Here is a 24,378-nt window from a genome sequence, read left to right on the forward strand (position 1 = left end):
ATTGTTTGTCAATGGATAAATTGTACTTTTGTGAATGTGAATCATCTTGAAATGTAATGCTGTTGCTTTAAAAAAACATTTGGCTTTGTATTACGGAAGAAATTAAGATAAATGCTTTGAGGCCTTTCTCAGAGATATTATTTCCTGCCTGTGCAGGCTGTGTGCTGCCAGGCCGTCTGCAACTGATAATGCTGGGGCAAAGTGAGAGAGTCACTTGAATCAGATGGACCCAGGGCCTGTGAGCTGGTACTGGTGACTCTGCTGGGAATTTTGACCCTGGTGTGGGGGGAAGCAGGACCTACTTTTGTCAAGTGCTCTTCAGCCATGGAGGTCTTTGGTAGTATCATTTCTCCATCTCTGCTTTATTTTCCTCTCCCTGTGAGCAAAAAGATGTGTGGTTTTTTTTTTTGTTTGTTTTTTGTTTTTTGAAGGAGGAATTGAGTTGCAAAGAGCTGCAGAATAGACAGGAATGATCAGCATTGCAAAACAGAGAGCCCGTTTGCTCTGCAGCTCAGTACAGCACAGTGCATGAAGTGGAAAGGCTGCTGTGGGGCTTCAGACTTGCTTTTCAGCATTTCACACCTATCTCAAGCAAGCAGAGGGCATTCATTCATCCTTAATCAAAGCTGTCAAAAATGCAAAATGCTGCAAACCTGCTGTGGGTCTCCAGTTGGAGTGGAGGGTGGGAAGGGAGAAGATTAATTGATAAATTACTAGCACTGCTGCTAGGATAAAATCCATTTCTTCATCCTACTTTCCGATGAGATCAAGAGATTAAAAGGTTTTATTATGCTGAGGCTTACTCATCTTCAACTAATATACTGCTGAAGAGTCTGATCTATCTATCAGCAAGATTGGATCACATTGGAGGATGTTCATTGTGTCCATGGCAGTAGGACATTGGAGGATAAAGTGACTAATTGTACTATGATATATTTTGGAGGATATGACAACTCAGGATTTTTTTTCATCTTAAATTCTTTTGAGGCACTAGGATTCTCTTCCCACTTATTGCTACTCCCTCCATACCTGAATTCTGGGGAGCATCGTGGCTTATTTAACACTTCATGTTATTCTTCTTTATGAGGATTTGCCCTCTTATAACAAGTTTGTGTTGCTAGATTCTTTGTGATGGAGTACCTCACATAATATTATTTGTTTTGTTTGAGGTTGAAAAAATATTCTAATTTATTTTGTATCTTTTCTAACAAACATTGAAATGGGGTAAAAAAGTTATGAAATTAGTAGAATATTTTTTCGGAGGATAATACATGAGCTGTACTCAGAGCCATCTTAGCGAGAGGTGAGCGTCAAAACTTGATAATCACATATACACATGATTTAAAAAAAAGTGAGAACCTAAAGCTGTAAGCACACCATACAAAATGTTATTTTTATCAACACAGCTGCCAATAATTGAGTTAGCTGATGTGTGGCTTAGTGTGATTTAAGGGGAGTGTAGGTTAGGACAAGTTGTGTAAAGTGTGGTGTCAGCTTGTTTCTTCCTTTTCTCAGGTGGCATTTATGTTGCAGGACAGCATGTAGGACTAAATGAAAAGCCTCCTCTGAAGGAAAACTGCCACATGAGATTATATGGATGAGGATTATAATTTATAGTCTGCAATTAATTTGTATGTGCTAAAACAATTTATTGAGTCTCTAAGTGAAAATATTGTTTCTGTTCCCAGCTATGTGTAAATCTTAGCTATACTTACAGCAAGTGACTTCATCAGAGAACCGTCACTCTCTGACACATGATGTTACCTTCAGAGAACTCAAGCTGTATAATTCTGAACCCACATGTGGCCTTCAGCTCACAGAAAGCAGTAGCACGTGCTACCAGATTATAGCTGGAAGGTTCATATTTTTGGCATTCTCATAGTTGTTAGCAAAAACTGGCAGCTGCCATGTCTCATGCCATGTGAGCGGACAAAAGGTATTATGTATTTGATTTCATAATGCCTCTTCACAAGGTGTAGCAGCCTGTGACTTTGCATTCATCATTTGCAATGAATCTTTCATTATTTGCTTCCACTTAGTAAATAGCCTTCTTTTGCATCCTTCGCTTTTAAAAAATTCTTTAAGTTCTTGAAAAGCTGAAGAAGATGAAGTTGTAGGTATTTTAGGGTAATGGCTGGTGTCATTGAATAAAGAAAAGCATCTATGCATCACTTATATTGAGTTTACATTAAAATTTATGTGCACTGTTCATGTTTTTATTAAGTGTATGAAACTGGTTACAGAGATGAAGTAAACGATGGTCAGTAAGGATTTAGTTTGAACTGCTGAATGCAGCTGTTCTCCTGAAGATAACTAAGGAGCAATTATTTTGAGTTTATCTCTAACAAGAAAATGGTACTGAAGGAGATGGTAAATATCCAGCTGTAATTTGCTATTGAAGTAGAGGTAACAGTCACATTCTTCCATATCGTTTGCTCTCTTGACAGCCTTTGTTAAAGAAATTATGATTTGTGCTTTTGCTGTCCTTTCTTTTTCATATATATGTAGTGGTTTTTATTTTTTCACCACTCTTGGTTTGGATCTTGCTTTTACTGAGATTGGTGCCTCCAAAGGAAATCGGCAATATTCTTGCTGGGACACTGCACTTCCGTGGTGTTGCTCTCTTGGGAGTGAGTTTCAGCTAATTGATGAAGTCCTGTGTCTTCTTGAAGGAAACTGTGAATAGGACTGCATTTAGAGAGCCTAGATTTCCCCAAACGCTTAAAGTGCCCTTTGTGTCCTCTGAAAGAAAGAATGACAGTGAGTTGCGCTGGTTGCTGGATACCTGCTCAGCCTGCAGGTTCTGCCCTAAAGCTCTGGGTCCTTCTTCTAACATCACTGTGTTCAAAGTGACAAACTGTGAGGCCACATGCTGATTTTTCAACACAAAGCAGGTTTTTCTCCGTACTTTTTCTTCCTTGTCAGAGATAAACAATGAAGTACTTGCATATTTCCTGGATTGGGTATTTTGGTTGCATGTTGTGTAGACCAGAGGTTACTGTCAAGTTCCTCACTTAGCACTCAGCATTTCCAGATCAGATTATCTCTTTTGGCCCTAAGTACTGTATCCCAAGTAAGTCTTTCCAGTCTTATAATCAGCATTGCTCTCAGTGAGTAGTGTGAAGTTGTAATCTCTTTGAATTGTTCAATAATATTGATCAGGAAGAAGTGGCACAGAAAAAATGAAATCATGCTTGTGGACTTGGATAGAAGGAAAGAACTGGCCTTTATTGGTCTGGAAAATGATTTCAAGCTCCCTGTCAGTAATACCATTAGGATTTTAGAGCAATGTGAATAAGTCCATGTGAGTGGCCAAGGGCTTATGCAAATTTTCAAGGGAAACATCAGTAACAAATTAAATCATTTGTGCTCTATGAATATCTAATTATACAAGGGGAAAAACAACACTACATTCATCTTGCCAGCCTTGGCAGTGGCTCTTATTCTGTTTACCCTCTAAAATATCTTAATATGAGGGTTTTAAATTCAAGTATTGTTTTTGGTTTCTACACTTACAGTCCTTTCTTTAGTACTTTCAGTGTATAATTTTGGGTTTGTTTTCCTCTTGAAAATAAAAATTCTTGCATTCTTACAAGGATGACAACATTCAGTTTTAAGATCAACTTCAATCACTGAGAAATAAAGCATTTTATTATATGGCTAGCAAATAGCCAATCCATAAAACCTTTTTGACAGATCCAAGGCTTCTTAAATGTACACTTCATTCTTCTGGAATCATTTTTTGTAAGCAAGCCTTTGCTGCTTGTTTTACATTTTGAGGGGGAAAAAAAGCCACACACATTCTAATTCCTCTAGGTGTAATTACAAATGATTGATGGTTGATGAATTTCATACTGGGGAACAGTTTAGCAAGAAATTCATTCTATTTCTGTATACTCCAGGATTTATGAAAATTCAGGACTTTGGTGAATAAAGTCACTAAAATGTTGAGCATTAGCTAAGAGAAATGAATAAATGTCTCATAGACATTCTTTATTTTATACGCCTTCTGAACAGATTTATGAAGGCAAACAAATAAAATAACACTTTAGGATATGTCCACAGTAAGACATTTTTGGTAAATTTTTTAGGACATATTTGTGTTTACGAATGATGTGTATGCATAAAATATTTAAAAATGTGTTAAGTACATTGTTGTTTGTAGCTTATTTGTTTTTTCTTTCCTGCTGCCTTGTTTCAAGCCTGTGTGTTTCCAGTGTGTGAATAAACAGCTGATTCTTGATTGGCTTTCATTTTTATTAAGAAGAATGATTCCTGGGAGAGTTAAGGGCATTGTGGTTTTGTTGTGTGTAAACAGGAGCTAAAATATTGTCCTCTCATGCTGTCGTGTAGTCTTCTGCTTTTGATGGGGCTCAGGTTTCACTGCCCTAAGAGAATATTTAATTGATATCATTGAAAGCCTTTTTTTTCTTTTTCTCCTCTCTCCCTCTTTTTAAAATTGGAGGCGTTCAGTGATGTGTAGAGATGCAGAGGCAGCAAAACAGGCCATATGCTTTGTAAAAGCCAGCCTAATAGTGCTTTTGATGGACGTCTGATTTTTAAAGTGTTGTATCTTTCATTAAAATTTATATGTAAAGTAAGGGCAAGCACAGTGGCATGAAAGCTAATGCAAGTTGCACATCTTGACATAATAACAATCACAAGAAACTGGAGATCCCAGATGGCAACTTGGCCTTTGCCATCCTTTTAATAAGCTACTAACTGCTAATTATTGCACTCTTATGGGCAAGTTAATTTACTGTTGACTCTTAAAGAGACATTGTGCTTTTTCCTGGCATTTAAGATTTTCAGTTTAGGTTTGAGAGTGGCTTTTCCCTGCAAATTGGAGCCTTTTCAATGGACAATAACAAAAAGGCAAAAAAAAAGAGAAGGAAATGAAACATAATAAGCAATTTTCTTTGATAGTAGCAGAGTGTAGCTTTGTGGGTTTCTCCAGGGTATGGGTTTAGAACTGAAAGAAACACCATGCACAGCACATACAAGATTTGGATTTCATGTTTAAAACAAAGTCGTTACATCAGGGTTAGTATATCACTACAATTTAAAAGGAAAATATTTTCCTGAAATAAATGAAGTCTGAGATTCTGAAAATGGTGTAGAAATAAAAAATAAAAATTGTTTGTTTCTTTTGCCAGAAACAATTTGATATCAAAATTTAAATTCACAATTCTGAAAGATAAAAACTATATTGTATTTTTAGAAAAAAATCATTATTTTAACATTACTTGGTAGTGATAACACTCCTTCCCCGTGCTATCTGTAAAGCATGCTCTGAAAATACCAATAATAAATATACATGTATATACTTTTCTTCTTCCAGTTGAAAGGGATATTCTACAATGAGACCAGTTGGGGAGTTTTGATCTAAGGAACCTATTTAGGAATGAAGGAACAGCTGCAGTTTAAATGGACTCTAATTCTCATACTTAATGCTATTTTGTGAATGCATAATTCTCTGTGATAATGTTTGGGAGGAGTGATGGTAGGTAATAGCTTATTTCCTTGCCTTTATGGTAATGCAGCAAAGTAGGAAATAGACCCCTGTCACACATATCAGATGGTGCTGTAAAAATAGAAAATCCAATGAAAGAGTGGAGTTTTCCTTTTCAATGCTTGTGGCCTTTTGTGGACTGTGGTGACAACCTTATGGTATTCAACTGTTTTGAAAATATGTTCTCTGAAAGCTGGATCTTATGCCTCAGGAGTAATCATTTAGAAACAGCAGTGTTATGTGCAGTGCTTTAGCAGCTAGTAAATATTTTGACTAGAGATTAGTGGATAACATACCATAAAATGGCAGTAAATCTATTTCTGTGAAGCACGTCATGCTTTCTCAAACTATCTGATTTATCTCATGCACTGTCTTCTGTCTCAGTTAAGTCATGTCTAATGGTGAGTGATTTTCACCATGTCTAACAACAACAACAAAAACTTTTTTTTTTTCTTTGGCTCTGCACCCTTTCCACATGCTGATGGATTTGTGACACCCAGCACGCTGCCTTTGTTTGGACATGCTCACCTCTTCCATGGATCTAGAGCTCCTTCCACTGCTGGCTTTCATTTCCACTTTTGTCTTGAAAGCCTTGGTATTGATAGATCAATAAACAAGGGAAGATAAAAATACTGCCACATAGACCAAAGAATTTGTGTGAATCCAGCACTCACAGGTTCTAGTGTATTCATTTGTTTCAGAGGCAGTTTTGTTTGGAAGTTTATGCTACACACAACTTATCCTGCAAGTTGATTTGCTGGAGGTGCTGCATTCCCTAAGCGTTCAGTGAAACATGTGGGAGTGATAGGTGTTTTGTACCCAGGAATGTACTGTGTACAAGCAAGGACAAAGTCCCCAGTTCATATTTTAGTAGTATTTTCTATAAGATGTTGGTCTCATGTGCTTTATATACCAAGGGGTTTGATGTGATGGTATTTAGGAGCCATATTCTTCATTGTGTTGCAAACTTTTATTGTGGTTTAACTGATATTGAAGGAGGGGAATTGCTCTGATGTAAAAGCAATAGTTCAGGGAAGAATCTGGTTCTGAGGCTGTTCTGACAATAACCTGAGGGGGTTATGGATCATTCTCACTAAATGATGATGACCATATTTCTGCTCTTGTTAAAGTCAAAGACTGCAAAGTCTTTGATAGAAATGGCCCTTTACCAGCACTGCTGTATGGGGAAAGGCTTCAAGCAGAACTGCTACTTTGAGAATTTGTGTACATAGTTGTCACCATTAAAAAAAGTCAGCAGCATTTGCCAAGCAGTACCACACCGTGGTGCCTGAGATATCACTTTCTCTCCAACAGTAGAGCAAGAAGAATATATGTAGGTAAGTGTTTACGATTTGATTCTGTCAATTGCATGCATTTTAATAGAGCTTTTCTCTCAAATCATAGCTTGACTGGGGAGCTGCTTATGGGTCAGACTGTTTCTAAAGCAAGACAAGGTTCCTTTTAATTGAACAAATTCTTTTTACTGAAGACAAGAAACCATTTCAGTATTTATTCTCAAATCAGACAGCTCTGTGATTGTTATTGTGGTAACAAAAATGTGTAATTTCAGTGTTAAAATAATTGTATTTTAAAAGGATCTGTGGACTTGTTAGGTAAGCAGAATTGCATTAAGCTAGCGTTATAAATCACGCACCTTTATTTCCCCTAATTACTGGTGTATTAATAATGACCAGGTTGATGAAGAATGTGCTGATCACCAGCTGGGATCAGACAATTACAGCTGATTATGTAAAGAGTTAGTTGCTATAAGCCTTGAAATATTAAAACTTGGCTAGAATAAATATCACTGAAGAACCTTTGTCTTTTACGTGTGTATTCAGCTGCCAATTCTCTGAGCAATTCCTGGTTCACCCAGTAACGTCAGGAATCAAACTGTGAACAGTTATTTTCCAGCTCTGTGAATGTTGATAAAAGGATTTTTCATAGCTGTTTGCTTGTCCTGTGTGGGGAAAACACGCTGCTGCATCACGGCATAGGGATTACAGGGTCTTGCTCAGCTCTGCATTAAAGATGTTGCAAGCTTTTACAAAACCCGGGGCAGCACCTTGCACTGCTGTGCATTTGCATTTCCCAGCTCTGACAAAGGGCACATGTCTCAAGCGCCAGTGCCTTGCAGGACTGACTGTGCCATCCCAATAGCACATCTGTCTGACCACTTTCAATTACACATGGTCATTCATGATATAGTTTTTCTCCAAAAAGAGTCTCAAAGTCTGTAGGCAAGGTGCTCTCAATTTGTTTTTTGTTTTTTGTTGTTTTTTTTTTTTTTTGTCCCTGAGGTCACCAACTGCTGTTTTCATTCAGTTCCTAAATATCCACTGATTTCTTTTCTCCATTGTGAAATTGCTGGAGAGACTCATCTGTTTCCTGGAATATTTCTGTAAACACTTGCTGGCGCTTGTCATCAGCAGTTTGATCAGATCATCATTTTCATTACAATGTGGAAGACCGTGTATGCCAGACTATGAAAAAATTATTTTCCTGAAGTTGGAAAAATTAGAATCTACAAACCATAGGGCTCTCTTTAAAAATGATTTGTGTAATGTCCTCAATTCCAGACTTACTGTTTCAATTTCTCAGTCAATTTTATATTACTAGGTATGATATGGGAAGCATCATTAGTGATTTTGCTTTACTACGTTCTTTTACTTTATTTGTTCTACCTATTGCCTCCATCTTTAATACAGATGTATTTTAGAGAAATCTGTGGACACTTCATTTCCTGCTGTGCTGCACTGTATGTCCTTAATAGAGTAAATATATTATGAGGTGGATGCACTTAATGTATTGTCAGCCAAAAGTATGATTTCTTTCTCTTAATGGCAATTCTCTTTTATTTTCCAAATACTGTATCTTAGTTTTTTCGATAGTGGATAAGAGCTAGTTTTCTTTTTTTTTTTTTGTCTCCTAAATTACCTTTATTTAGCCCATTATACTTTCTTACTTGCTTTTTTTCCCAGGTGTTTGCTATCAGTCTACTCGGTTAAACTTTGTGCTGTTCTATCAGGCAAGTTTGGTAAATGTTGATCAGTGCATGAAATCAGTTCTTAAATGGTTGCAAAATTGCCTTCCTACAAACTGTTTTTATCACAAGGGCTTTCAAGTGTCAAAGTCATTTGGAGAACTAGATAGATAAAATGCATGAGCACTATGCTTTTTCCAGTATAGAATAAATAAATGTGTTTTCTACTGTGTGCTCTGTTTTTGATAGTGATTTGTTAAAAGGAAAAAAAAAAAGAAGAAAACCAATCATATTAAATATTTACAAGAGTGATTTAGTTGTGTAATCGTGTGCTATGCATCCCTGTTTAATAGTGAAATCAGCTACTGCTGAAGTAAGTGCCATTAAACTGGTAGCGCTGTGAAGGTCACTGCCTGTACAATGTCAAAGCAATTTATAGAGAATAATGATTTTTGTCGGCTTTCCAATGTACCAACCTCCCTCCTTTTTGTCTCCTTTACCCAAAATAACTGAAAAGAAATTTATTTCAGGACTCACTTTCTCTGACTCTTCTCCCATCTGACTGATTTGAGAGCTTGAAACCTCTTTACAAGTTTTCCTATTGATGTGCTCAGTGGATAGACACTGATTCCCTTCTCTCCGGCCCTGAGCTCATTACAGCTCTATTTGTTGGGATTTCCTGTTGGTCATTTCTCAGCTGTTTTTTTTCTTTTTAAAGAGATGCTGAATTATCACTGCCACACTTTTGAGAGTTGCTTTTCTCTCTTAATGCTGTTTCTAGACCATTCTGTCTGCTATGCTCCAGAAAAATACTTTGTCATCAGCAGTGCATCTGTCAAGTTTTGACATCCCACTAATCTACTGTCCTGAGAAGTGTCTTGTAAATGCTTTGAGTATGTTCCTAAGTAGCTTTGTGCTTATGGAGTGGCATTAGAAGGGACAGGTGGGTGCTATGCTTTGACTAGCTTCCCCTGTGAATTGTCTGGGCCTTTGCACCTCTGCCTCTGTGGCAGTCGAGTGGGGACAAAAACCCTTCGCTGCTGCACAAGGAGGCTGGTGTATTGGTGCTTACAAAGTGTCCTGAAAGCAAAACACAATGAACACAAAGCATTATCATTCAGCTTCACATCCATCCAGTAAGAAGGTTAATTATTTGTTTTCCTTGTTTTACAGTTGAATAAGCAGAAGCATGTAGAGAGAGAGCGGTTGGAGAACAGGCAATAAATGCCACAGTTCTCTTGTCCATTACTGTTTCTTTAACCACCCGAGCAGTGTTTCTTATAAACCACTGAATAACTTGCTTGTTGTACCAAAGACTATCCCAATTAGATTCCACTTGCTGAAGCAGTTCTCTAAGGAGATTAAAACAGTATCTATTGTTAAATGTGTACATAACCATATAAATAATAATCATATTTTACAGAGGGAACAACATGTATTTTCCTTGACAAGAATCTACAGAATAATTAAAAGAGCATAATGCAAAAATGCCTAGAATGTTAAGGACAAGCATTAAAAAAGAGGGTACTTAAAAGTCAAGGAGCTACGAGGATGAAGAAGGGGGGGTAAGGCAACTGCAGTGGGAAGATGGACAGATAGAATAGTCAGGATTGGGACAAATGTCCCAGGCAAAGCAGTGGGAGAGGAACCTGTTGTGAACACTGGTGTTCTGGACTCAGTGAGATGGAAAAACTTTTGCAGAATTTTAAGTAGATAAGTATTAATATTTGTAGCTTATTTAGGTTTTTATTTTTTTATTAGTATCTCATTCAATAATGTATGGAAGAGAAGACTAAATCCTTGATTTACAGACTTGGCTTTTCTTGGCCTTCTCCTCCAGTTCCATTAATGGGCCTTTTATCTGATGTAGAAGAGGCTAGTCCAGCAGGGAGTCTCAAATAAATGTGTATATGCATAGTTAATTCAGGCCCTGTGGTTTTCTTTAGTCTGTTTTATCTGGTTCTTTGTCTCTTTGTATGCAAGTCTATGATCAGCATTGAGTTCTTCCCAGAGTACTGGCAATTATCTCACAGGTGGAAGGATTAAGAAAGAGCAGTGAGAATTACACTGGGATTAAATATGAGCGCCTTTGGAGTGTGTTTGTGGATATGACGTTTTCTTTTCCTATGAGCAAAAAGAAGGGAGAAGCCAACTCAGCCTTCAGATCTCTCTAGGGAGGAAAGTAATACTTCTGAATATGAAAAAGTAGCATCTCAGCTTGGGAGGAGAAAAGAGAGGTAATGTTAAGGCACAAGATTTAGAGTCCTAGGTTTAATTCTTGGTTGCTTTGGTTTTGTTTCAGGCCCTTGAGATTGCTCACAGTGAAACTTAGCTTGTCCACGTGAGAAGGGGAAATGATGATGCTTTTCTGTCTCATACTGCAGGAAACCAAATTAATTACTATGTAACTGTGCGGAGTTATTGGATAATAAGTACAAAAGAGAATGGAATATTCTTCTCAGGCCCCACGCTACAGTCACATTCAACAGTGCAGTGGTGTCAAATATAGCTGGTGAAGGGCTGTTCTTCTCTCTCTCCCTCTGCAGAGTGAGTGGGACCAGTATTGTGTCAGTGTAAACAGGGTTTCTATAGGTTTCTTAGAAAAGGGACTTGGCCCCATTTAGAGAGGAACTGGCCTCCTAGGATGGGCAGATCACGTATCCCAGGTTCCAGAGGCATGGTTTGAAGGCTGAACACGTTGCATTTTATCTGCGGACTGGCCTGCATACTGTGAGGAGCTGTAGGTCACCCTAAGGCCTCCCCTTTTCTCTGGGCTAAACAAACCAAGGGACCTCAGCTGTTTATCGTATATCTTGCCCTCTAGACCCTTCACCATCTTCTAATTGTCCTTCGGATTGTCTTAAATGTCTTTTGTTCCTCTTATATAGTGGTGCCATGTTCAGTCACTTTTAAACAAAGAGAGCCCAGAGAAAAAGGCAGATCAGTGCCTCTGTGCCACTTTGCCACTGTGATATGACTGATGTGTGTGGCTGAAACTTAGCTTTGGTGGGAGTGGGGAGTCTGTGGCCTGAGGATACCCGCATGTGGAAGGAGGAGGAGAATCGAGGAGGCTGAGGATACCCAAACCTGCACACTGATCAAGGTGAGGCTGTAACAGTGCAGAGCTGAGCAGGACAATCCCTTCCCTACCCAGCTGGCAGAGCTGGGCCTGATGCACCCCAGGGTATTGTGGGCTTTTTTGTCTGCTGGCTCAGATTTAACTTGCTGTCAGCCAGAACCCCCTGACCCTTTTCTATGGGGTAATGCCCGGTTGAGACCACACAAAGAATTTGGATGGAGTTACTGCATGAATAATTCAAAATGCTTTATGGAGGTGTTCTGCTATTTGTTCTTTACCCCTTTGCAAAAATTGATTAGTTAGCTATGATTCTTTTTGTCTTATAATGAAGATTTGTTGGCTTCATTTGGAGTGTGTTCAGCTGATTGCACAGCTTGGGGATGGGAGCAGAGAGTTCCAGAGCTTTTGCTGTGTAGAATCTGAACTTGTGAAAGTTACTTAAAAAAAAAAAAAAGTTTTCCAGGAGGACTTCAAGGTCCTGATACTACTGCTCCATAAGAATTGCCTTAGAATAGCCTCTGTTCTCTTTCCATCTGTTGGCCATTATTTCTGTTTTATTTTTGGTACTGATTTGATTCTGTAAGGTTGTTTTTCCTTGTTTGTGTTGATGGATAGCTGTGATTGAAAAACCTGTTTTCTTCCAATGAGTTTTTATCAGAATAACCGTCAGTGTCTTTCTATTTCAAGTATGTATGCCAAAGGTTTTAGAGTGTCTGCTTATGTTACCTGGCTTGAGTGGGTCACCTTACATTTTGACATGCTTTGACTTACTGTTGTCAATAGTGCAGCACTGAGTCTCTTTTATACCCTGATACGGGGCACTGTTGTCTTTCCACTGCTTAGGCTCACAGTTAGGTTGGGGCACTTCAGTCTGGACCTTCAGCAATGAGAACTTCACGGGACAGCAAATCTAGAAGACAAACTTTTAAAGCTGTGAATGGGAGATACTGTGTGGCCTTACTTGGTTGTGATGTGGAACTCTTGGAGCGTGTCCAGAGGAGGGCCACTAAGATGGCCTTTACTCATAGGAGAAACTGGGATTGTTTAGCTTGGAGAAGAGAAGGTTCCGGTGAGAGCTCATTGTGGCCTTCCAGTACTTGAAGGGAGTGTATAAACAGGAGGGGGAACGGCTATTACGAGGTGGACAGTGATAGGACAAGGGGGAATGGTCTTAAACTGAGACAGGGGAAGTATAGGTTAGATATTACGAAGAAGTTTTCCCCGCAGGGGGAGGTGAGGCACTGGAACAGTTGTGGATGCCCCATCCCTGGAGGCATTCAATGCCAGGCTGAATGTGGCTCTGAGCAGCCTGGTCTAGTTGTTGGCAACCCTGCGCATAGCAGAGGGGTTGAAACTAGGTCATCGTTGTGGTCCTTTTCAACTTAGGCCATTCTATGATTCTTTCCCACTTAATGGGAGAAGACAGTGAAGGATAGAGTTTAACTGATTTTCTGCAGAGATAGTGTGCTACCAGAGGCAGGTGCAGAGTTCAAGGGCTCATATTTTTCTTGGTGCAAAAGTAAGGAGTTGAATTCGCTTTCAGCTGAACGTTCTAGGTAGGTACAGCAAGTCACATCAGAGCCACATTTAGGATTGGACCTTAGCAGTGATGTTTTTCTTAGATGATGTGGAATTTCCCTGGTGTTTTTTTTTTTTTTTTTTTTTTTTTTTAGTCTTTCATGGTTTAATAAGATTAATAAAAGTATCCCTACTGCAGATGAGACACTGGCTTGCCAACGAACAGGGAGATAAGCTTTCATTGTACATGGAGGTTTCACTTTGTTAACAGACTGCTTTACAGGAAGGGAGAAAACACTGGAAGAACAGGACTGATTCAAGAGTCTCTTGTTGCAAGATTATCTGTCCTTTTACTGAGCAGTATATTTATTACATGGCAGGGCTCTAGTTACAGGTCAGTGATTGTCTGGGTTCAGGTGTTTACCTGCTGCCTTCTGGAATGGCACATACAGCTGTAAATAGATCCAGTTATTCAATCTACTCAAAGGCATTAGGTTATAGGTCTCCAGGCTTTCCAGGTACAACCTCAGAGTCAAAGCAGGCAGAAGGCTGTCCTCACAGATGGTAGAGCTCTCTGCTGGTGTTATCACTGCTGGTCACAGAAAGTTTTAGAAATATTAATTTGGATTTTCACCAGAGATAAAGCAAAATGGGCTGGGGACAGTGGGCACAGTGGACAGTGCAGAGGAATTCAGAGTCCCTTTTAATCCACTCAGGGTACCCCTTTTTTCAGTCGTTAACGTGGCAGGCTGCTCATTCCTTTTGTGCTCTATCATGGGGCTTTGGGGCTCATATTCTTGTCTTACCTACTCTTTTTTTCCACATTGCTGGCATAATTTCAAAGCATGAGTTTTAAGACAACTCCTCCTGTTGTAATCTCCTGTGTCCACAAGATCTCTTTGTGCTGTATATGAAGATCTGGAAAGGAACAGACCCTGCTCTGAGTAGTTCATGCCTTTAGTAGTTGTGGTGTCAGAAGTTACTATAAGAGATAAAGGCATCTGTGAAGAGAAGCAGGAAAATATGCCAGGCACTTGGGTAAAAAGCTCTTGCAAAATAATAGCAAAAATAGGCATACAGGAGTGAAATACATAAAAATTAGCCAATCCCTTAGGCCCTTCAGTCTGTTGTTCTGGGAGACAGCCAAATGTTTCTGGGTTTTTCCAATAGTTATAGTTTCTTGTGTGTGTGCCTCAACTATTTTATCAACAGTATAACCATCATAACGATCTCTGGTTCTGTTCTGCTCTTGTTTCTTCTGGTTCTGAGTGCTATACTTAAGAGAGTAAAATACTGTGACAGCTTTCTAACAGATTCTGAGCATAGCTAACTTGTAATTCCTCCCCCAAACATTTCCATGAATTAACTTTGAAACTGTTTTTTAAAAGCCTTATCAGCCTCTAATAAAATAATGGAAATATTAGTAAGAAAAATGGTTCTGTAACTATACAGAGTGACAGAACCACAAGCAATAATCAGTGGCATTTAATAAACACAACTCATAGTTGGCATTTGATTACTTTTGGACTGAGTTACAAAATTAATGGATGAAAGGAGGACAGTGGTTGTGATATATTTAGACTTCGATGAGTTATTTGACAAAAAGCTCTATATAATGTTGAAGAAAAAAACAATTAAAATTTGGCTTTCACATGGAGAGCTTTCTAAAATAAATTAGCAATACAAAATGCAGCAGTATTTTCATGAACTGGGAAGGCTAGACAAATTGGAAGTTACTGTCATTTCTGTCTAGCACAGTTCTCAGTGATCACAAAAAGAAGGAAGAAATGACATATTAATGAAATGTGTAGATTTGACTAGAATGGGAAGAATTGCAATCATCGCTGTGGATAGAAAACAGCGCAAGTGCAGTGACATCCTTTATAAAGCAGTAGGTGGATAATTCATCTGTGAGAGATCTGATAAGCTGTGCCTAAACTAAACTATTAAGGGCCTTAAATACAGTAGGGTGGAGATATGTCAAACTGTTTGTAAGAATTTTGAAAGGATTTGATGATTAAAATTGTACAGGGCTTGATTATGATGGAACAGTGAAAGACCTAGTATGTACAGCTGAACTTAACACTGAGATTGTGGCAAAATACGAATGAATGCCATCTCCAAGTACATACAGAGCATAAATGCAAAGACAAGAAATTGTCTCACAGGAATTAACTATGAAGGGTGCCACTCAATTGTAAAAAGGTGTTTTAGGTCAAGTATTAGGAATAATCTCAACAGTGAAAACAATGGCATCAGCTTATGGAACACTTCTTCAAATGCAAAGATGGGAGCTAATAAGTTTTTGATAATTGGAGGAAAAATAAAAGGCCAAACAACAGAAGTTAACTCAAGATCAAGACTTTCTCTTCACCACCTAGTGAATGAAATGGTGACTTAAAGATGGATTACTTAAGACTTACCATTTTCAGGCTTAAATGCACCATATGACAGATAGGTACCTTCATTTTTGAGTCTTTTTCTGTGCCACATTGAAATCCTGCATGTGCGCTTGTTGGTATTTGTATCTCTGAGGGAGCAATAAACTGATGTTGTATCAGTTAGTGATATAAAAATAGCCTACTGTGTGCAGAGTGTTTTCATATAGGAAACTGGATGATTTGCCCTAACTACATTAGTGCTAATGCACTACCAGTTCCCTTTTTTCTTTATCGATGTGTTAATTTTGTTCTTTATTCTTCCCATCCCTTCTAGCTTAATTACCCTCCCCAGACTAGGCTGCTGCTGCCTTTTGGCTTCATTACTAGCTTTCATTTTCATTAAGAACCTTGTGCTAATGGACTGTTATAAAAAGTCATCACTGGCAGGTGTTGCCAAATGACTCTCAGCATGATGGCATTTCTGTGCAATGGAGCAAGCAGTCTGGACATTGGATTTGTGAAGCAGCCAAAGGCTTGAGATAGAAGGCAAAGAGAAAAGTTTCGTGAATCAGTGTGAAGAAGCTCTCAGATGTGAGCAATAATGGAAAAAGAACATTATGGGCAGTGGCCTTCTTCTGAAACCTCCAGTAGTGCCAGCGTCTGCTCAGGCTGCAAATATCATGGATGAGCTTTCTAAACAGTTTTGAAGAAGAGGTGCCACCTATATCATGAAGTACTAATCACTATAGCCTTCTAGTTTAGAAGGGAATGAAAATAAATGTACTATCTTATTGACTGTGTTAAATCTTTTCTCAAAATAAACATACTGGCTCATATCACCTAACGTTAGCAATGAGAATGCACATTTCTGCAGGGATATCTGTCAACTGTGTGTGTGTGTGCGCTTTTGGAGCCAATTAGCAAAGTTGGAACTTTTATCTGGAAAGAGCAAGGACTTATTGTCCTTCAAGGAGCTCATTGTCCAGTGCAAAATAGAGGCATGTCCCAAAAGAAAGTGCTCAGTCTTAAGAAGGAAAGAAGAGTGTTTTAGCATTGAAGAACAGTAATAAAGCATCATCATCCTGTTCTGATCTAAAGGCCTTCAACTTATGTTATAGTCTTTCAAAAGGGCGTAAACATTCTCCAGTTACAGACAAAAGCAAATACCAAGCAGAGGGGCACGATGGCTCTGCTTGCTGATAGGCAAGTGGACAATTTTGTATTTTGTGTTTTGGCTTCTTTTGGATTTGGTTGTGTTTTGCATTTGTGCTTCTCTTTCTTACCAAACACAGGTTTCATGTCATCTAAGGGATCTATCTATGCTTCAACTTCAAGTGACAACGTGATATCATTTGTTGAGAAGTAGTGACTTTCTTCTGTCAGTTCTTTCCTATTTTCTTTCCTATTCTTTCTTAAGGCAATGCTTCCCTGCAGTAAAATGTCTTGCTTGCAGATGGGGCAGTCTCATGGATAGGCGGGGAATGTTTTATCAGCCTATCTGCTGGACGTGTGTTTTGGCTGAACATAAGATGTGCTGTCTTGACTTTTCAGCAGTGCTTCAGACAATTATTAAGAAATAATGGCTTTTCATAGGCCAGTGTAGTTACTGCAGGGCCAAATCCAGTAGCTCTTCCTTGAGCGAAATTTTTTAATGATTGTATGACAGATAGGATTTGTCTTATTGAAGACAAATCTGTGCCCTACCATTCTCTCCTTCACAGAGAACTTGGACAGTACCTTTTGGAATGAGGCAAAATGTGTTTCAGAGGGGCCTGAGGCAGTGTCAGGAAAGAGAGAACCTTCTGGAAAGGGCAGTGGAGCTGGCAGAGACTGCAGTTGGCGGGAGCTCTGCAGCGCAGCGTGGCTGTGGCAGGACAATGGCAGGAGTAAACAAAGGTTGAAGAGGTAATGGAAGGATAGATTTTTTTTTTTTCCTGATACCCTGTTAGAGCAGGCTCTATTGCAACCCCGAAGGTTGTGAAATTGTATGTTGAAATGGGGTGGAGGAAAAGCCCGCCACCAAAGTCAAGACAGGTAAATCGTCCTTGCTTTTAATTTTCATCATCTAAAAAATAAATTATAGACCTTATAAAATAAAATTTATGTTCTAAAACAACTTGGTTCTAACTATAAAGCATTTGTAGTGCTACTCACTGATGCATGAGCATTAACCAATCCACCTTTAAGCTCTGATCATGTCAGTGTCCCACAATTACTTAAAGAATTTTGTACTGAGTACAGTGTGTGCTTGCTGCCATGTGATTACTTGCACGCCATCCCTGCAGGTGAGAATATTTGACCACAAGCTCTGCTGGTCTTGTGTGGCTTCTGCTCTTTGCAATGCTGAATCATACCAAATTTCTGTTCATCTGAATTCCCCTGTGGAGGTACAGCTGTTGGACTTCCCTTCTGCACTTAACCTTGTCTGACATGAACTTTGTGTTATCATTGTCTAGGCTGAAGTGGCTTCAGCTGGAGGCTTATTTTTCATTTATTTAAATAAATCTCATAGGAAATGTTAGTGTTTTAGAATAAGGGGAAAGTACTCCTAATTAGAAGCAAGAATAATGTAAATAGGTATAAATCTCTTTTGCCTTTCCTCCAGTAATTCTTTCTAGGTCTCACTGTAGGACTTTGCCAGTACATGCTTAACTCTGACCCTGTGTTGCTTCTGTGTCTTTTCCTTGTATTTGCATAAACGCTGTGTATGTCTGGAGGATTCCAGTCTAAAGTGATCAAAGTTAAATGTGTGAAGAAACTGAAGCTGAAATCACTTCAAAGTGGATTAGGCTAAATAATGAGAATACATAGCTGGAGAGTAATCTTATAGTGAACAGCAGGCAGAATGTAAGTTGCTGTAACCTGTCAAGTCACAGCGAAAGGGGATAAAGAGCATCCTAGTGGCAAATATTATTTATTAATGCTGTTGTTTTTGTTTGTATTGTCATTTCTTTTTTTTTGTTTGTTTGTTTCTTTGTTCTTCAGTCAGATTGTCTTGTGCCAGGAAGAGTTTCGTGATAGGAGGGGTTTCTCAGGACATGAGTCCTTTCTCCTAATCCTGGCTCTCCCATTATATTTGGGTTGGAATAGTATAAAAGAGTGAGACTGGTACTCCTTACTCTGCTACTGGTACTTCCCACCTGTGAGTCATGCTTCTTTGTCAATATTGATTTGTGTTCCCGTGATTGCTTTGTGAGTTAGAGAATGATTAGGTGTCTCGTCATTGAAGGGGAGGAGGGTGAAGAAGAGGATCCCTTAAGAATTAGTAGCACAGGGCGTAAAACCGAGACACTCTTACTTATTCTGGGGCATTAATGGAATGTATACTCTAAACACAAGATTTAACTTTTCATCAAGAATGGGGAATAATTTGATCTAAAACGTTGAAAAAAGTCCTATGATAGGTAGAGCCATTATCTTCCTCCAGAAGGTGATTTATTTGTTATTTTCAGGCTGTGACTCAACCCTTTCTTTCTGAAGGGATAAATCATTCCTAGCAGAATAAATGTCACATGTAGATGTATTGGTGACTCCAGAAGAAGTTGCCCTTTAACAGCTTCCTGGTAACATTTCTCTCGCAGTGCTTGGGTAAATGCATTGACAAAATAAAGGGAGCATCTATCCCCTTCTTCTGCTCCTCTTCATCATATCCTGTCATTGACACCTCAGGGCCCCTGTGTCTTAGAGGGAATGACTCAGACCACTGGCAGAGCAGATAATGCCAAGCCAAGAAGGGCTTGGGCGATGTATAAATCTCAGGTCTTGGGACAAGGGCTCACTTGGACCTCAGTGCGTAATCACAGAGGCCGTGCTCTGTGGGGGAGTACACTGAGACAACTTTCTTGGAGTTCAGGGGATTTACTCTAATTTATGCCAAAAAAAGGATCTTCTTCATAGATGAATGAAGAAGGGAGCAGGAAGGTGGGAAGGTCGCAGCGTGGAAGGCCATGAGTACTGATGAGCTGCTCAGTGCTTAGGTTTATGGTTGTGAGCCGTATTTTCTGTCTCTTACATTTACCTTTCTCATCACTGTAATAATGCTTGATCCTTTTTTATGACAATGGACTTACAGGAGGTTCTGGCTGGATCAGGGAACAGGAAATGAGATGTTTACCTTTCACCATGCAGGCCATCACTATGACTGTAGTTACACTGACTGGCAGTGATTGTGTTTTTCCATTGACAGTTCTTCAGTGACCTCTGGCAAAATGAAGTGGTGAATTTTACTCCTGCTGTGAACAAGATAGGTGTCTTCCTTATAAGACCTTGCTTCCTTCCTTCCCTCTAGTAACTTTAGAGGGACGCTGCATAGTTGTCCCCTTTTCTTTTTTTTTAGATCTCCTGAAAAAGGCGAGGGTTTGCCTAGGAAATAGAGGCATATTCCAGCTTGTGGAAGCCACATCAAATATTTCCTCTGAAATCTGCAAAAATGAGTAGGTGTATGTTAAGAGTGAGGATCTGTAGATGAATTAGGTAAATATATAAACTGGCACTACAGTGGTGGATGTAGCTGTAGGACTCTGATGTTGAACTTCACACAGACAGTTGAGTGTCTTTCAAAGTGCAGACAAAACATGGGTTGTAAGGCCTTACAGTCTGTATGTATGTTGAGGACAAATATAGTGGAGATGTTAGTGTAATAACATGCTTAAAGAGATTGATTGTCACTGGGATTTTGTAGGGAGAAGGCAGAAAAGAGGAGAGTTAGGAGTAGTGACAAACTGCTGCTGAATTACTGTCTAAAGAATAGAGAACTGTCTGGAAGAAAAAGGCTTCTCTTGAGTTTGAATGCTGCTATGCAGCTCTTCGGATATTGAGGGTGTTATTGGAGAATAAAAGTAGTTACAGAAGTTCATTGTCTTACTCTACTGTAGGGTCAAAAAATGGGAGCAGATCTGCAGTTGTAATACTTTCTAGCAGCAAATGGAGCTCTGCCGAAGAGTTGTAGGCTTAGCAACAGGGAAGATAACTGGAATGCAAAGATATTATATGGTCATATGTCCCGAAGTACCCCTGTTTGAGCTCTGTAAGGCTGACCCCAAAGAAGTAGAATAGATACGGCCACTCTTGCTACGAAATGGTCTTTCCTGGGATCTTATCTTTCATATTTGTGCAGCTTTTCAGATTTTGCATGAGTACGTTCTGAAATTGACTATTAGATCTTTTGTTTTCATAATTCCTAAAAGTTTTGATACAAGGGACTGGCAGCAAAAGTTGGTGAAAAGAGAGTGACATTTTTCTCAAGAAGCTCAAATAGGTACCCTGTGAGTTCAAGATGTCAAGATTTCAAACTCTCCGTGACATCACAGCTGAAAATGTGAATTCTGTGACATCTGTTTCTTCTGCTCAGACTCAGATATTTTTCCTGCTCTTCAGACAATCCCAGAACTGTTGGCACGAACACTTTCTTGATTAGTTCCTGTGTTTGGGGTAGCTTTAAGTGTTTCAATTTTCTATTTCCTTTTACCAATGTTCAACTGTTTTGTTTTATTACATGAAACTTTTCTTGAAAGTAGTAGTGGTATGAACAAGAGAACAAAATTTTATTGCACTGATAAAATCGTCTTATACACCATCTTCTCCGCATGTTCTTTTTGGTAAGAATCCAGGAGAAATCAGAACTATTTAATAAAATAAGCTAGGTACAAAACTGTGTTTGTAAAGAGAACTGTGAATCATAAGAGTTAAAGATCTGTGAAAGCACCTCATCCATCTCCCTGACAGTGCACTACTGCTTTGTACAGCAAAAAGTGAAAATAGCACTGTCCTTATAGCACCCTTTCTGTTGGTACAGTTATCACATGAAGAAGAAATGCTTGTATATGTGCACGTGTGTGCATGTGTTGGCAGCTGGCTCATTTGGTGCTTAAGTATTCCTTGGTAATTGTCGTCATTGTTCCTCACTTTATTAGCTTTTTCCAAGTAGTTCCACTTTTACTAAGGGCAGCAGGGTTTATGGCAGCAATATTTCTCATGGTGTCAGAGATAAAATATCAGGCTAATAACAGAGTCTCTGGTAATGTAAATTGCAAAGGGGAAGCAATCTTGTTTGGAGAAAGTCCTGCCTGGGAGTGCTAAGTCTCCTGTTTGAGAAGCAGTCTGTGGAATTTGGTATGCTTCATGCTTTCTAGGAAGATAAATGATTTGTCTTAAGTGATGGGATGTGGGGAGAGATTATGTTTCACTTATTACTTTTCCTGGTAGATAATAACTCAGACTCTCTTGTACTGAGGGACTCATCCTGAAAGGAGATAAGCTTCCAGGGCTCCACTTGTGTCAGAATTTTCGGTGTTGGTCTCCCACTAAATAAAACCCTTGCAAAAAAATCCTTTATAGACAGGCTTTCCTCTGTGGAAGAAGGGTAAGGAAAGGAAATAAAGACAAAATTGTTCTCCCTTGCCTATACCCTTTCCCCTTTTATGATCTCTAAAACAGGTTCTGTTTTGCAAGATAAAAAATGTTTCTCCCTTTGGCCTCAGGTAGATGCAGGTCTCCTATAGTGGAACTAGGAAGAGGAGGCAGTGGTAATACGTTTATTTTCTGAGGAAAAAGGCATTGGTTCTACCCTCAAGAGTCTCTTTAAGAGTAGGACAAAAATAATACAAGCTGTTGGGCTGGGTGCCTTCATTTAGAACCATCAAGTTTGCACTTACTCCTGCAGCATGCTCCTGGAGAAGCTGGCAGCATGTCCTGGACAGGTATTCTCTTTGCTGGGTGAAGAAGTAACTGGAGGGCTGGACCCAGAGCTTGGTGGAGAATTAAGTTAAATCCAGTTGGCAACTTGTCATGAATGGTGTCCACCAGGGTCAGCATTGGGGCCCATCCTGTTTAATATCCTTACTGATGATTTGGATGAGGCAATTGGGTGCATTCACAGGAATTTTGCAGATGACACCAAGTTGGTAGGAAGAGTTGGCCTGCCTGAGGGTAGAAAGGTCCTACAAAAGGATCTGGACAGGTTAGATTGATGGACTGAGGCCAGTGGGATGAAACTTAACAAGACCAAGAGTTGGGTCCTGTACTTTGGTGAAAACAACCCCATGCAAGATTACAAGTTTGGGGCAGTGTGGCTAGAAAGTGGTGTGGAGGAGATTTGGTAGTGTTGATCGATGCTTAGATGAACATGAGACAGCGGGGTGCCCAAGGAGGCCAATGGCATCCTGCCTTGTACTAGAAATAGTGTTGCCAGCAGGAGCAGGAAGGTGATTGTCTCTCTGTACTCAGCTCTGGTGAGACCACACCTTGAATAGTGTTGAGTTCTGGGGCCTTCACTGCAAGAAAGATTTTGAGGTCCTGGAGCGTGTCCAGGGAGCTATGAATGGTCTGGAGCACAAGTCTTACGAGGAGTGGCTGAGGGAATTGGGATTGTTTAGTCTGCAGAAGAGAAGGCTGAGGCTCAGTGGGGTTGGACTCAATGATCTCTTGAGGTCCCTTCCAACCCCTGCGATTCTGTGATTCTGTAAGCACTTTCTGCAACTACCTGAAAGGAGGTTGTGGCGAGGTGGGTGTCAGTCTCTTCTCCCAGGCAACTTGGATAGAATAAGAGGGAATGACATCTATAAAAATGGTGAGGCATTGGAACAGATTGCTCAGGGAAGTGGAAGAGTTACTGACTCTGAAGGTGTTTAAGGAAAGGGACTGTTTCAGTGGGCAATATTGGTAGCAGATGAATGGTTGGACTAGATGATTTTAGTTATTTTTTCCAACCCTAATGATGCTGTGATAAATAGAAGAGGAAGAAGGTACAATTCCTTGCAAAAGGCAGGCTGAAGTGGAACCTGCCTAATCTTGGCAGGAGCACAGACCCTGAGTTTTTGGAATATTAAAACAATGATGAAATTAGGCCACATATTCTACTAATTCAGCCCTGATAAGCTTTCCCACTCCTAGTAACAATTAAATGCTTATCTCTTCTCTTCACATGCATTAAATTAATCAGCCAGGAGCTAAAAATAATACAGTGCCTAGACTGAGACCCACCACATTTTCCTTACAGCTTAGATTCTGCTGGCTCAGTATGTCTTCAGAGGACTAAGACAATATGTAGAAAAAGCCAATAAGGTATTTCTTACAACAGACATGATGTTGTAGTACTCAATTGTGCCATTTTGGTGAGAGGTCACTGGTGGAGGAGAGATGTTGTGGCATAATATTTGGATAGGGAAATTATAATAATGTGTCAGCAATGTGTTAAGCTAAGAGACAAGTCTTGAACTAATAACTGTAAAGTGACTGTAAACAATGGTTGGAAGAAGAAAAGACAAGTCATTAGGATATTTGGAAAAGAGAGTAGGTAATAATTGTCTGTTCTAGAGCGTAGGTTTGTTCCCCCCCCCGCCCCAGAACTGGCTCATATTCAGACAGCTCTGAGCATGGACAGAGCCATCTTGCATTTCCCTGCTGCTGACCAGGGAAATGTGCCCATAGTTCTCAGTGGCTTTGTCCTTCCTGGTGAGGCCATAGTTTGAGAGATGGGTGTACCTTCTGGGTGTACCTCTTTAATTCAGATTTTTTGAGTTAGTATAGTGCCAGATCAGTCATTTTTAGTTATTGTATGGCTTTGGGCATATTTCAACCACCCCACCGTTTTTTTTCTTCTTTAAAAAACAATAGAAACAAACAAACAAGCAAAAAACACAAACTTTGGGATTATTTGAGGATTAATTTGCTTCTAAAAAAAAAAAAAAAAGAAAAAAAAAACCCAAAAAACCAAAACAACGTAAAGCTGTGAAGATCTATATGTAGAAAGGATATATGAGTAAGTTACTTCCCTGATGAAGCATGGTGCTTCAAACACCAGGGTATTTTAAAGCACTTTGTTGATTTTTTAAATATATTTTTTTTATCATTCTTTGTCTTCTTTTTCCTAAAGAAGATCAATCACTAGAAACTCAGGAAATGAAGT

General features: G+C 39.4%; 1 protein-coding gene across 3 annotated transcripts in view; it reads left to right on the forward strand.

Moving 5' to 3' along the window:
• Positions 1 to 24,378, forward strand: part of NRXN3 (neurexin 3) — an 891,094-nt gene that overhangs the window by 41,252 nt on the left and 825,464 nt on the right. The gene's annotated exons all lie outside the window — the stretch shown is intronic.

This window comes from Centrocercus urophasianus, unplaced genomic scaffold (assembly GCF_019232065.1).
Source record: "Centrocercus urophasianus isolate 14NV4802_14NV808 unplaced genomic scaffold, USGS_Curo_1.0 seq_14, whole genome shotgun sequence".
NCBI lineage: Eukaryota > Metazoa > Chordata > Aves > Galliformes > Phasianidae > Centrocercus > Centrocercus urophasianus.